Source organism: Mirounga angustirostris, unplaced genomic scaffold, assembly GCF_029215605.1.
Source record: "Mirounga angustirostris isolate CCGP_5_RB_7025 unplaced genomic scaffold, mMirAng1.0.hap1 SCAF_5, whole genome shotgun sequence".
Classification (NCBI taxonomy): domain Eukaryota; kingdom Metazoa; phylum Chordata; class Mammalia; order Carnivora; family Phocidae; genus Mirounga; species Mirounga angustirostris.
In genome coordinates, this window is record NW_026991713.1 from 41,954,477 (window position 1) to 41,969,476 (window position 15,000).

The following is a 15,000-nucleotide window of genomic DNA, read 5'->3' on the forward strand; positions in this document are numbered from 1 at the left end:
CACATGAATGTTTACTAGGCAGCTTGATTAGTAAGTGCCCCAAACTGGAGAAAACCAAATGTCTATCCATTAATGAATAGTGAACAAATTGAAGTACATTCATACTATGGAAACCACTCAAGAAAAAAGAATGGACTACTGATCCCCACAACAACATGGATGGATCTTGAATGTATTACAATAACTGGCAGAAGCCAAGTTCAAAAAAACATTATATAATCCCTTTAATATAACACTTGAAGAAAGCAAAACTACAGGGACAGACTAGGGTCAGGGATAGGATTAACTATAAATTCTATAGTGAAATATCCCTTATCTTGACTGTGATGGCAGTTGAAACAGCTTGGACAGCTAATTATGATTGTTCAAATTCATAGAACTGGATACCTAAATAAAGTCAGCTTTTACTGTATGTGAATTATAGTTCAGTTGACCTAGCTGTAAAAATACTTCAGCTATTTAATATTTTAAATAGTTGGCTACTTAATTTACCATATTGCCATCAAAACCTAATATATAGGTAGGTCTTAGTTTTCTCTGGGCAGTTCTAGTTAATGCTTGTTTACTTGGTGACCAAGTTGGTTTAACCTTTGTCCCAGACAATAGAAACCTGGTTTGGATGATAGATAATTGTGGTAGGGTTAGGTGGTATTCTCATAGTACTTCAGACAAACTTCTGAGATACCAGGCCATTAAGCGGAGTGGTCCAGGATATTAGATTGCACTAACCTTTCTTCTAAGGAAAAGTATAAGTTAGAGCACATTCTCACTGCCCCTTCAGGCTTAGTCTGACTGATAAAATATATGACACAGATTCTGGAGTCTGGGAGATTTAGGATTAAATGCCAGGACAGCTGCTAAGTAAGTGGGTATGGTATTTAATTGAAATAACCTCACATGTAAAATAGATATTATAGCTGAGTTGCAGAGGTGTTAGAAAAAAGTGACTTAGCAAATTGCTTGGTACAAAGTCAGTGTTCAGTAGTTGCTATGATCATTGTTGTCACCTGTTGTCATTGTTGTTACCATCATCGTTCCCTGTGAGTAAAGAGAATTTTCCATTTATGATGGGCCGCCTCCACACACCGAGGGCTGGTAGGTCACGGCATGGAGGTAGACACAGTTTCCATTCACTGAAGTCATATGGGCTTTGGCATTTGCAGCCTCTTTCCTTGCTCGTGAAGTGGACTGACTGAAAACTTGTTCCTCATTTACAGCTGGGTCCCTCCCTGAAGAATGACTCGTAGTACCTTCAAGTACCTCCCCTCTCCATTGCTGCCCACTTGCTGGTTGCTTGTTGCCTGGCGTTTCTAAGACAGAGTGAAGTCTATTTAAGTAATTTTAGGAATGCAGCACACCCGAGGTGTAAGACAGCAAGAAGCATGCTTCACCTGTGCCCTTTGGCTCTGTTACTAAGTGTGGTCACATCAATGGGTAGATATTTGAGTTAGTGAGTCAGGATATTTGAAGAAAGTGTGACATTCAAGTATGATTCATTTGAACCTGTGGAGAAAGAAATTCTTGCTTAATGTTTTATTGAGAACCCGCAATGTGAGCCGCCATGAACCTCAGGCAGTTAAGGAGTCAGACGATGTTTTCTTTGGACCAAGAAATGAGTGCTGTGTTATTGTATAGACTGGGAATGAAAAGAAACGTAAGATCCAGAACCTGCTTTGAAGACATTTATACTGGAGGTAGGAAGACAAAATGAAAAGACACAAATCAAGGAAATGATGATACGGAATAGAATTTAATGCTACTTACCATGGAAAGCCCAAAGTATTTAATAATAATAATAATAATAATAATAATACAAAGATGTGAGTTAAAGGAGAGATGAATATAAATGAGAAGGGTCAGAGCAGGTATTTAAAAACTCCCTTCATAGGACCTTAGTGTGTCCTTACATGTGACTTAAGAATTTAATTTCTATCACCAACAGGGATTTCAGAAAATCCTAGTCCTATACCCATGCTGAGTGAGAAGCATTCAGTGCGGCTGGTATTGAAAACTGAATTCAGTTCATTGTTAATAGATGCAAGATTGATCAGGGTAGGAGATAGCTGGGGTTGGGAAATCAAATACTTTCCAAATGTTCAAAAGACCTATTTGTGAACTCTTAATAGCAAGTTGCTATGGAAACTTCTGTGTGTGTTTTAATAAATTATGGGAATTCTACTTTGCCATGAGGGAGATGGGAAGCAGAGGTTAAGAGGAAGCTTCAAAGGGCAAATAAACCCTCTCCTTTGATAGTTTCTTCATCGATGGATAAACAAATTGTGATGTATACTCACAATGGAATATTATTCAGCCTTAAGGAAGGAAATTCTGATACATGCTACAACATGGATAAAACTTGAAGATGTTATGCTAAGTGAAATGAACCAGACACAGAAGGACAAATATGACATTCCTCCACTTCTACGATGTACCCAGAACAGTCACATTCATAGAGACAGAAGGAAGACTTATTTATTTATTTGGGGAGGGGTGGTGCTGAGGGAGAGGGAGAGAGAGTCCCAAGCAGACCCTGATGCAGAGCCTGACACAGAGCTTGATTTCAAGACCCTGAGATCACGACCTGAGCTGAAACCAAGAGTCCAAAGCTTAATTGGCCGCGCCACCCGGGTGCTCCAGAATTTCATTTTGAGATGAGAAAGTTCTGGAGATGGATGGTGATAATGGTTGCAATATGATTGTACATAATGCCACTGAATCGAACACTTAGAAATAGTTAAAATGGTAAATTTTATGTGTTTCTTATCACAATTTAAAAACCCCAGACATTTCCTAAAAAATTACATGTGTATGCATCTAGTCTCTCCTTGAGTAAGTATCCCCTTTGCTTATAAAGAGCAGTTGAGACTAAAAAGTGTCTCTTCTACTTCAGTGAAACATTCCTGTGTGAATCCTAGCTAATTAAATTACAGTGTCAAGCCAGGCAATGATTACTGTGATGGGGGATAAAGGAGTCTTGTGCATTTTAGCCTTGCACACCCAAACCTAGGGAAATGATAAGGTATAAAGTGTAGTACCTTCACTGATACTTACTTATGAGCTCACCTGAGCATTGAGGGTATTCCAGGTATATGGAAAGCAATGGTAATGGCATGCAGGCAGGAATAAGTATGTGGTGGTGGGGGTGAGCGGAGTGAAGGGGTTGGGTGAGGGGCAGTAGAGAAATCATCCTGTTTGGAGGGAAGATTATATGAAAGCAAGTAGTGAGATAAAATGATGGGTTGTGTGAGGTTCAAACCATCCTGACTGGAGGGAAGATTATATGAAAGCAAGTAGTGAGATAAAATGATGGGTTGTGTGAGGTCAGACTATGGAAGGAGTTCAGGTTTGGTGTATAAGTAATAGGCATCCATAGCAGATTCTTATTCTGATTTTGTGTGCATTGTGTATGTCAAAATATAAATCCTTTCCAGTGGTGAGATTATATTCTTGAGAAAAGATGGAAAAATATGTCCTTGAGCCTTCAGAATTCTTCATCTCTCTTCTCAGGGCTCTGCTATGTGCAAAGATTCTTTAAAATGCAAAGCTTTGTGCATGAAGAAATGAAGTGATTTCAAAGAAGGCAAATTATATTTGCACAGTGCACAATGACTACACTCCAGTGATCTCAGTAAAGGACAAAACTGATAACTGAATTCTTGAAATCCATTCCTGTGACAAACTGTGCCGTAGCTAGTTATCTGATCTGCTTTCCTTGAAGGCTGAGGTGAGGGTCACAATGTGTTGACTTGTGGCATAAATATAAATGTTTCCTTCACTTTTTTCTTCTGACATCATCTACTAGCTGGAGAACATGGAGACCTTTTGTTTGATTTGGAGAAGGCAGCATATTTACCAATGGCTGAAGGTAACTTCAAAGAGTGTGTGGAGAGAGACCTAGGTAAAGATTGCCTGGATCTCTTCTAGATAGGATGGGAAGTTGACTTGGGTTAAATTTGAACAAGTCCTGTTGCATAGGTCATTGAAAGTTAAGAATAAGCTTAACTTATTGTAAAAACATTAAGTTGTAGAAACATTGTCTACAATGGTAGTCCCTCAGACTGTTTAAGAGGCTCTGCTGTCGGGCGCCTGGGTGGCTCAGTCATTAAGCGCCTGCCTTCGGCTCAGGTCATGATCCCAAGGTCCTGGGATCAAGCCCCGCATTGGGCTCCCTGCTCGGCGGGAAGCCTGCTTCTCCCTCTCCCACTCCCTCTGCTTGTGTTCCCTCTCTCGCTGTGTCTTTCTCTGTCAAATAAATAAAATCTTAAAAAAAAAAAAAAAAAGAGCCTCTGCTGTCAGGATATTGTAATAAAATTGCAAAGTCCTGGTATACTGCAGTTAATAAAGGTAGAGCGAGCCATTCTAGTGTAATCAACAAATATTACCAGTCAGGGGAAAGAAGGTGTTAAAACAACTGTGTCTACATGAATAGGTCATATGTTGGAGACAAGTGCTATTAATTTTCAGGGGTAACTAAGAACCAGGTTGAGTCAGATTCATTCTTTTTGGCTAATGAAAAGCGAACATGAATTATACTAGTGAAGAAAAGGGCCAAACTATAGTTTCCATTTCTAGCAAAGCTGTGCAAAAAAATTTAAAGGGTAGAAAGTGCTCAGCATGGGTCATTTGTCATGAAGCCCGGCTTTCTGTTTAGCACAACTAAAGGTGCTTTGCCAAAAAGTAAAGACCAGAAGGGAAAATACTCGCTTTAATTTTCGGGCTATTGTGTTGCTATAGACCTGCACTCTCTAGTACCTACTCACATGCGGCTACTGAGCATTTGAAATGTGGCTAGCCTGTACCAAGACGTGCTGAGCATATAAAATATACACGGACTCTCTATTTGTAGTACAAAAAAATATGGAGTATTTTATTGATGATTTTTAATGTTGATTTAATCGAAATAATAGTATTTTAACTATCTTTGGTTAAAGCTAAATAAATTATAAAAGTTAATTTCACCTGTTCCCATTTACTTTTTTTTTCATTTACTTTTTAATATATCTGCCAGGAAATTTGAATTACATAAGTGGCTTACATTATATTTCTATTGGATAGCACTGGTATAGATGGTACCACATGGAGTTTCAGCACTAATATTTTTACTGACGCATTTCATTTTGCTAGCATACACATAATAAGTTGAAACTCAGTTAAGACAACTCAGGTTGTCTCTCTCTCTCAAATAAATAAATAAAATCTTAAAAAAAAGGGAGGGTGACTGGGTGGCTCATTCAGTTGGGCATCTGCCTTCAGCTCAGGTCATGATCCCAGGGTCCCGGGTTGGAGTCCCACATCGGGCTCGCTGCTCAGCGGGGAGTCTGCTTCTCCCTCTCCCTCTGCCCCTTCCCCACCTCATGCTCTCTCTCTCATAAATAAATAAAAATCTTAAAAAAAAAAAAAAGAGAAATCAGGCTTTTTAACTCCTAAATTACTGTCTTTCAAAAAATGAACTGTTTCATCTTACAGAAGCTTTAGAAAATACCCAATGTGGTTATCCTTCATACAGTTTCTTTCGCATTTATTTGTTTAATGATTTTTTTCATTGTGCTGTCATAATGATAACTTTCTATTCTTCGGAAGAATTAGATCAGATGATTAAATCCCCTTCTGAGTATTTAGAAGGGGGCAGCCAAAGAAAGCTGATTTGAATACAGGGAATAAACAGTAATTAAACTGTAAATGTTGATTTTCTTTTGAAGTCCACTGCCGTGTTTGGTGTGAATAAAGAGCACATTGTCAGTTATTTCTGCTGCCACAGTTATGGCACGTGAGAGTCATTGAAAGGCTACGTTAAATTGGGGAGTTTCCCAGGGCTGCTGAACTGAGACTTCTCTTGTTTATATTAAAGCCTGGATAATTTTTTTTTTCCCTCAAACAGTACACATTGATTTTAGATAAAATCGGAGAGGCTTTTCTCCCCCCTCCTTCAAACTCATCTACTTCACTATAATCTGGAGATGAGCTTTTGAAACCTGGAAATGTGGCTTCTCACTGAAAACCAAAATGGGCTTCTTTCCATAGTACATTTTGGGGAAACTTTAAATAGTGATTCTCAACCTCGGCTGTTTCTTAGACTCACCTAGGGAGCTTTTCACACTCCCAGGATCCAGGCTCCCTGCCAGATCAATTATATTAGATACTCTGGGATAGGATTGAGGGATCATTAAGTGATTGGTTTTTTTTTTAAAGATTTTATTTATTCATTTGAGACACGGAGATACAGAGAGAGAGAGAGAAAGCATGAGCAGGGAGAGAGGCAGAAGGAGAGGGAGAAGCAGGCTCCCCGCTGAGCCAGGAGCCCGATGTGGGGCTCGATCCCAGGCCCCTGGGATCATGACCTGAGCCGAAGGCAGACGATTAACCATCTGAGCCACCCAGGCACCCAGTAAGTGATTGTTAACACCCCCCACGTGATTCGAATGTGTAGCTGAGGCTAGGAACCCCTGCTGCATTAAGGCTAAGACACACCTGTGTTCCTAGCTTTTTTCAGAAACACTCAAGGAAACTGGTTTGCAGTATATGAATCAGAGAAGTGCCTCAATGGCTTTTTTCCCTACAGTTGAAAATTAAGAGGGGCTGCACATTGCTCACTCTGTGGCACATAACGATGTATACTTTTCTCATGCTCTAACGTAAACATCGAAGAGACTTTGATGATAAAACCTTCACATGTTTAATGATTAATTAGGCTAGCATTATTCAGGAGAGGTGATGCAGGTTATTAATTTCTTAAAACCACATACACAACATACGCACACATACAAAGTCAGGATGTTATCTACTGCAAATATATTTCATAAGTTATTTGTCACAGAAGTAACAGTTTCAACTGGATTGGAAAGAGAACATTTTCAGCAGGGTGAGAACGGCAGAAATTGTGCTGAATTATTTTGGGTTGGGTTGGGTACTGTCTTTGCAAATGTAATTATATGATGAAAACCAAATTTTTCCCTTGTGAGACTAGTTGGTCCTTATGAGTCTGATTCTCTTGCATTTACGGCCTTCCAAAGGAGTTCACATGGTGAAGGCATTTTGTAAGCTGTAAAGCACTAAGCAAAGTAAATTAATGCATTATCTACATTTTGTGAAAGTTTGGAGTTTTCATATTTAAAATCAATATCAAACAAGACAATCTGTATTGTGGGTAGCCGAGAAAGGTGATTTATTCTGGGGTGGCACTGTTGGGAATGGATGGGGTGGGCTTCTTTAGGAATCTCAACATGGATGGAGGGTAGAGCCTAAAAGTCCTTGAATCAGTGGCAATTTGTTGTTGGCTGTTTTATTATTAACAGCTTTGAGGGGTTTGTTCATTCATTCAACAAACATTCATTGATGGTCTACTAGGTGTCAGGTAATGTTAGAGACAGAGCAGTGAACCAGGCAGAAAAACAACAAAACACCCGCCTTGTCCTCATAGAATTTACATTCCAGTTGGGGGAGACCAAGTAAATTATGTAAATTATGTTTTAGAGAAAAATAAAGAGAAAAGGGATAGGAAGAACCAGAGTATGGTTTTTCATATGACTGGGGCCAGCCTCCCCAAGGTGACATCTGAGCAAAAGACTGAAGTAGGTGAAGGAGCAGGTCACAGAAATCTCAGAGGAAGGGTGTTCCAGGCAGCGGGGACAAGTAGTACAAAGGGCTTGAGGTGGGGGCGTACCTGGGCTTGCCAGGAAAATACAGGAAGTATGAATTTCAGATGAGCAACACCTACATTTTGAATAGAAGTACGTGCCATGAAATATTTGGGGGGATACCTATACTAAAAAATCACACTGTCCGGTTTTTTATTTACTAAATCTGGCAACGCTAGGTACACTTAGCATATCTGGAGGAGTAAAAGGGGGCCAGAGTGAGGAAAGGGGACAGTAGAAGTAGATGGAAGTAAGAGAGGCACCGGGGGCCAGAGTGTGTAGGGCCCTTTTGGTCGTGGTAAGAACATTTGCTTTTACTCCAGCTGAGACTGGACATCACTGGAAGTAGAGAGGCGCTGTGACCTGTGTCGGCCTGCCTGCCATGTCACATGAGGGAGGACAAGGGCAGAAGCACGGGAACCAGTTAGCAGGTTACTGCAACTCTGCCGGTGAGGGACAATGGAGGTGCTGAGAAGTGGTGAGAGTCTGGCTATGTTCTGGTGGTGAACCAGCAGTGTCTGCAGATGGACTGCATGGGGGTGCCCGTGGAAGAGAAGGGACCGAGGAAGATGCCACTGCCATCCAGTGAAAGGGGGAAACTTCAGGTGGAGCACCATTGGTTTGGAGCGGGGGAGGGGAGGATCACGAGTTCATGTTTGACGTGTTCAGGCGGAGATGTCTATGAGACAGCCAGGTGGAGGGGTCAAGTGGGCAGTTAGTCTTTTCAACTAGCAAAATCTGGAATAATTTCCTTTCACCCGAGCGAAAAGGGAAATGAAAACAAGGGTGAGGAATGGGCAAGAATGCTGCTTAGAATAAGGGGAGCTTCATAGCCCTGCTTTGGGGGACTTTGCTGGGGGGTGTGACTGTCTTAGGGAGCTGAGAGGTACGGGCAGCTGCCGGTGTGTGGCAATCTCTTGAATCCCAGGGCAAGACAGGTCACCGGAGCCCTCAGACGACAAATGGAAGAGCTGAGCTGCATATCACATCTCCACGCTTCAGCTGCCACGACCTAGCTGAGTCACCGGAGGCCCCCAGCCACCTCTCAGTCACCGCCCCCTCCCCACTAGGGTTTTGTTGGTGTGACCAGGTTAACCCATTCTTGCCACTTCCCCTCACAATAGAGCAGCTGTGAAAGAAATATGTGGGAGTTATTCTCCATACAGATTACCTCAGAAGAAAAAAAAAATCTCTATGCAGGGGTGAGACAAGCCTTTATTATTACTATCATGTTGTTCGCAACCACAGTCTTTAGCCCACTGCTGTGATGAGTGAGCCTCTTCCCACCTGGAGCTCACACGACTCAGCCTCCGCTCCACCTCCGGGAGCCCTCTCCTTTCTTCAGAGGTCTTCAGGAGATTGCTGATTCTTCCTTCAGAGCTTAGGCGGCAACAGATGTTATCATTTCATCTCTCCCACCCACAAAAACTTGGCTCCTCCTCAAGGCACTTTCACATTTTCCCACACTTTCCTTCTTGAATCTTTTCCTGTCAGCTTCTATGTTTGCTCCTCCCCTTCTCTGTAGATGCTGTGAGAACTTGGCAATTGTCTCTTTGGCTACTTTTTGTTCCTTATTCTCCCCCTTTCTCCTCCCCCATTTTATTTCTTTTGACTTGTTGTATACGGAGATTTGGTTCGCATTTTTGTTCTATCTGACTCTAATCAATAAGGCTCAGAATGGAGTTTTTGTTTTTTTTTTACCTTCGTTATGTTACTTGTGGGTTTCTCAGGTTCATTCGGAAATCAATTATACATTCCTAATAATGAAACTTAATTTGGGTAAGTTTTGGCGATTCTCCCCGTGCCAAGTCCATGATATGATTGCCAGCTGGGATAAAACATATAACAATTGCCATTAATATTTTGTTTCAAGATTATTGAACTCGACTTGAAAGTTTCCCACTGGCTTTATCTTGGGAAGAAGTTATTTGATCCAGAGATCTGAATGTAAGAGATCTCCATGGTTCAAGTCATTTGGTTTAAGTTGTTTAATGACTCTGGGTTAACTGGAACTCAGATTCAGTTCCACATGGTACCCAGGCCCCCTTTGTCTGACCAGCTCTTTTCCGCCAATTAGCTGGGTTTGAATTCAAAAGCCTTTTTCTCTGATGCCAGTTATTGTTTATTATCTTGGCAAATTCTCACTCTGCTTCAGTTAAGGACAAGTTTTCAATCTTCATCCATTGGTGTCTCAAGTGGGTTTCCCCTTTCAGGTCCATGGGGAGTGTAATATGGGTGAAATTCCTTGGAAAGAAACGCCTCCTCCTTCCTTTAGCAAAATCTGCTCTGCAGCCAGTGTTTTCATGATGAGTCTTTATTGTGCTGCTAGCCCTTATCTTGCACAGGACATCCTGTCTTTGGCACCTACAATTTTCAAATTGGTTGACTGGAAGAATGCAATGTGAATTTCAGTTTTTTTAAGCTGCAATGTAGCGAGCTCTTATTCTGGGCCAGTCTTTTACATAGAAGATGCATTCCGTTCTCACAACCCATTTTATAGATGGAGACGGACCCTCAGAGAGGTTAAATAACTTGCCCAAGTTAAAGATAGTAAGTGTGGGAAATGAGGGCTTGCACCAGATCTGTCTGATTCTAAAACACGTGTTCCTAAGGACAAAACTTCCTGATATGATATGGGGTTTAAACTAAATCAGCAGACGAGAATCAAGATGATTCCTTTGCCTTCTCCCAAAGATTTTAGTTTCCCTGGAAAATTTCCAACTACTTTGATACTCATCTGAAATCTAAAAATTGAGTTGTCTTTACAATGTCCTTTCCTATTCTTGGAGTCAGAACTCTGATTACCCCAAAGAAACTCTGAATCTCTAATCTGCTAATTTTTAAAAAAATATTGTTTTGAACATAGTGGGTTCCAGAATCAGAAACCAACTGTTCTATACTGTACATCATCAATAGACGAAACAGCTCCCAAATGCCAAACTATGGGGAACATGTACTCATTAAAGACAGACTGTTTAATTCTCCCATGATTGCTACCCAACGACTGTTCTAATACCAAAGCATATGACAGACGCTCCGTGCATTGTTGCTAGGTTAGTTCAGGTTAAAAATGGAGGTAGAAGATGAGAGAGCGATTTGTATTATCTTTATTGTTGTTCCCAGCAGGTCAGAAGATGAATTCTGAATGAGAGGCTGAACTCAATTGGTCTCTTTCAATGTGTGCTTGATGAAGTGTTTCTGATGGGACTTTGATTGGTCAAGCTTGAAAGATCATCTTTTCAGAAAGGTCAAATTCCCCATTATCCAGGAAGAGGGAAGTCAGGCTGCTAGCACGTCTGATGCTAGGTTTCTTCCTTTCTCATTTCTTACACATAAGAAAGAAATCTGGAAAATGAGCAGATGATAGGTGGGATGTCCGTGTGGAAATAAGGCTTTATTCTGTTTCCCCTCTACTGCCTTCTATGATTACATACCTGAGTGTAAGGAAAAGGTGACCCAAGTCAGTGTGGCAACAAGTAATTCACTTGTTTCTTCTCCTGCCCCCAGCCTTATAGGGCCCATACAGCATGATAGTGAAAAGCTCAGATTGTAAAGTGGAACAGCTCTAGGCTTAAATCTTGGTTCCTTTGCCAGTCGGCTTCATTTTGGGCAAGTGACACAATTTCTCTACTTTATAGTTTCCCACCTATAAAGTCGGGATAGAAATAGTATACCTCTATGCTATGGTTACTATGAAGATTAAAAGGATTAATGTCGGTAAAACCGTTAGCAGGGTACCAAGCATACAGTCAGCATTGAATAGATGGCAGCTATTTAAAAAAAATTATTACTATAGTCACAGAAAACACACTGGCTCATTAGCTGAAAATACTGCTAGGATGGAAGTTCATTAAGGGAGTGGGAAGATAATAGCAGGACTCCCTGATACCAACTGTATGTAAATCATTTAGCAGTGCTCAGAGAATCATAGATCGTACTGCACTACCTTGCTGTGAGAGAAGACTGAATCACTTCCATTTCCATCAGTAAATGCTCAGGGCAGTAACAGGGTGCGGACCGAGAAGTCCTGCCTGTCTACCTGGAAATGACTAAACTCCTTTCTCTAATGTAATAAAGTGGGATAATGCTGGTGAGGGTAAGAAGAGAGAATACACAAGTGGCCCTCGAGGGAAGTGAGGTTGGAAGGGAAAGGAAAGGGTCCAAGATTAGCACCAACATGCATTCTTGAGCTAGGACCAGAACATCATTTGTATCCTAATGTCCTCTATGACTTGAGTTCCCAGGAACAGATCAGAGCTCTGAAGTAAGCTGTGTGGCATGTGAGCACCTAATTCCCACTCTCCTAACCAGCAAGGGCAAGGTTTCTTAGCCAAATTCATTCCAAGGGCAAAGGCCTGAGTACTTTCTTTGAGGGATGGTATATTATTTTATAATAAGGTATCCAGGATGCTGTATTCTTTGTAAACCCGTATAAGGAGGGAAATTGCACTAGAAAGCTCATATTGGAGCAGAGGGAAATGCCTTTGAACTCTGAAGCTCAGCAGGTGGTCACCAGTTCCCTGACTATGGATTGGTGAGCAGAGAGTCTGTTGCAAAAGCACTTGTGTTCGTTACTGTAAGCAAGGAGAGCTTTTTCTTCTCCTCCTGGGTGTTGGCTTTACACTCTGTACATGTTTTTGGATGAACTATATTTAGCTTTTGGATTAGCGTTTTGAAGTCATGCTGAGTTTGTTTAAAACTCCAATCACAACCTGAATGTTGGACTATGGCTGTGGACAATTCTTCAGATTGTGTTAGGACTCCTCCACCAGTTATTGTAAACTCTGCCTTTCTGGAGCAGACACTGAGCTCCCATCTGCTTAAATGTAAATAATCCTGTCAAATTCATTCCAACTTTCATACTTGTATGAGTTTGGTCTACTTCCTTGAAGCAAGCCAAGCAAATTCTCTAAATACCAAATATACGATGGGGATCCCAAGGGGCACTGGGTCATTGTTCCCCTCTGAGCTGCTCCTCCACCCCCACCCCAGCTAATGGTGGAAGGTGTTCAGATAACTGCGTGAGACAGCATGCCAGTGGATACTGCCAGATCGTCCTCAATGCCAGTTCAACTGCTAAGTTTTCTCAGAAAATCAATGCTTACTCTGTATTCTCAGCCCCTCAGCTGCATTCTCCTGACCTGATTATCTTGCTCTCTTCTGCCAATAGATTTGCATCATTTTTCTTGTTCCTTGTTTGGCTGCCCTGTCTCCAGCTCTGTTGAGACTGTCTGTGGGTGGTTTCCCTGTACCGAGATGACAAGGGCAAAGGTCAGAAGCTTCCATGATTCATTTCCTCTTTGCTGCATGCAGTGGATGGTTTTCTGGGTGAGTCACTCAAATGCCAAACACAGGAGGGATTTTCTTCACATGCAGGCCCCCAGGCTCCGCCATGCCCTGAATCAGAGGAACTGAGTTCTTAATATCTCCTTAAAATTTTTGTGTTTTTTTCTGATTATTTCATAAGCCCATTTGTATCCCCTTTCTTTGTGTCTGATGACTGTGACTTGTGAATGCTGCCTACCCCTTGGAGAACTTTCCACTATCTTGTGGCGCCCCACTGAATTCTAACTCTAGAATAATTGGACTTTAAAAAATCTATCCCAAACATACTCCAGTATTAAAACAGTCTCTGGTAAGTCATCTATCCTGGAGTGTTAGCAGCAGTCTACTTGTGACTCCTCAAAAATCCATCCTCCTCTTCCTCTCCCAGAAAACAATCTATGGGAGGAACATGGATGTCGGCTGAGGAAGATGTTGAAATTACCTAGAGCTAAGCTCTGCGGTAAACTGTTTTTTGTTTTTTGTTTTTTTTTCCCTCAGTGATGGGAGGGATATTATTCTCTTTCTTTTTTTAACCTTTTAAAAATTATGAAACAGAATATACAAACAGAAAACATAAATGTACAGTATAACGAATAATTATAAAATGAACACCCCTCAATCAAGAAATGGACCAGGGCAAGCCCAGAGGCCCCTCCTTTGTTTACCTTCTAGACCACACCCCCTCCCTCCTCCTCAGAGGTAACCACTATCTTGACTTTTGCGGTAATCACTTCCTTGCTTTTCTTACTGCCTATGTTTGCAAGATTGCTATTTTCTAAGGTCATATCTCTTCTGTTTCCGCTGGTGGCACTATATAATTCATTTGTATTAAGTAATGACCATGGGATGACACTGGGCTGCGGCTGTGTACAGGTCCTGTTCTCTCCATCACCCCCAAATTCCGCAGAACTGCCCATCCGTGTTTACTGTGTCGTGAACTAACAATATTCCTACTACGACACATGTTTACAGTAAAGACAGTGAAGAGGTGAGACAAGCATGAAACTTTCAGTGGTCTCTCTTCTGTGTTCTGGGTTTCCTGAGGGCAAGTAAAATTAAACAATTTTGTAATGGGAGTAGGAACACTTCTCTTCTCCCCATACTGCCCCCTCCCCTTTCACTTTCCTGAGAAGTAGCCTGGCAAGGTCTAAGATCTACAGAACTTGGGCATGAAAAGGACCCATTTACCGGCTCTGGATTCTCCTCCGCGCTGCCTCCTCCTTTGAGAACATGCGTGCCATTTAGAATATTTCATCACACTCTTCATTGCAATTCCCCACAAGGATTCTTTGACCTTCTTTGGTCTGTCATAGTTTCTGCTGAACTAGGAAAAAAAAAAAGAGAGAAGTGGGAATGGGACTTAAAACCTGATTCTTAACCATTTTTACTTCCTGTTTTCCTTTACTTCCTTGATTGGCTCAGGCAGGTTTGTGGATGAGGGAAGGAAAATCAACATTTATTGCACCCCTAATTTTGAGTCCATTATCTTATTAAATGTTAATTACACTATGGGATAATCACAAGGATGATGATTATTGTTTATTTTTAGCCTATTGACCCCCTTCACCTAGGGGTACCAGGTACCAGGTCACAGAGGCAGCCAGACCCGTGATGTCAGGAAGCACAGTAGTGGCCCGGAGCCTGTGGTCGACATTGTAAGCGTAGTGAGAGAAGCCAGTCGGAAGACGGTGAGGACGACATGGCGTGCGATTGCCCAGGACACATCCACTGCGCTGTAGAGCCCCTCCCTCTACGGTGCTGCTCACTGCCCGTCCAGCCTGGACCTTATCCAAGAGGTGGTTCCGGCACCACCAGGACTTTATGTGTTGCCTATAAGGCAGCTCCCCAGTGTGGTCCCTGTAGCTGGTGTTTCCACGAGAGGAGAGCAGGTTAAATGCTCCTGTGACACAGTTTGGTCAGTCAAGGAGCCGGTGTTGGGAAAACAAACAAGGCAGGGATTTAATTTTGGAGTATGTCTGGAGGTGGTATTAACTGAGCATGTTGAAGTTATTTTCAGAGGTGCTTATGAATTGTTCAGATC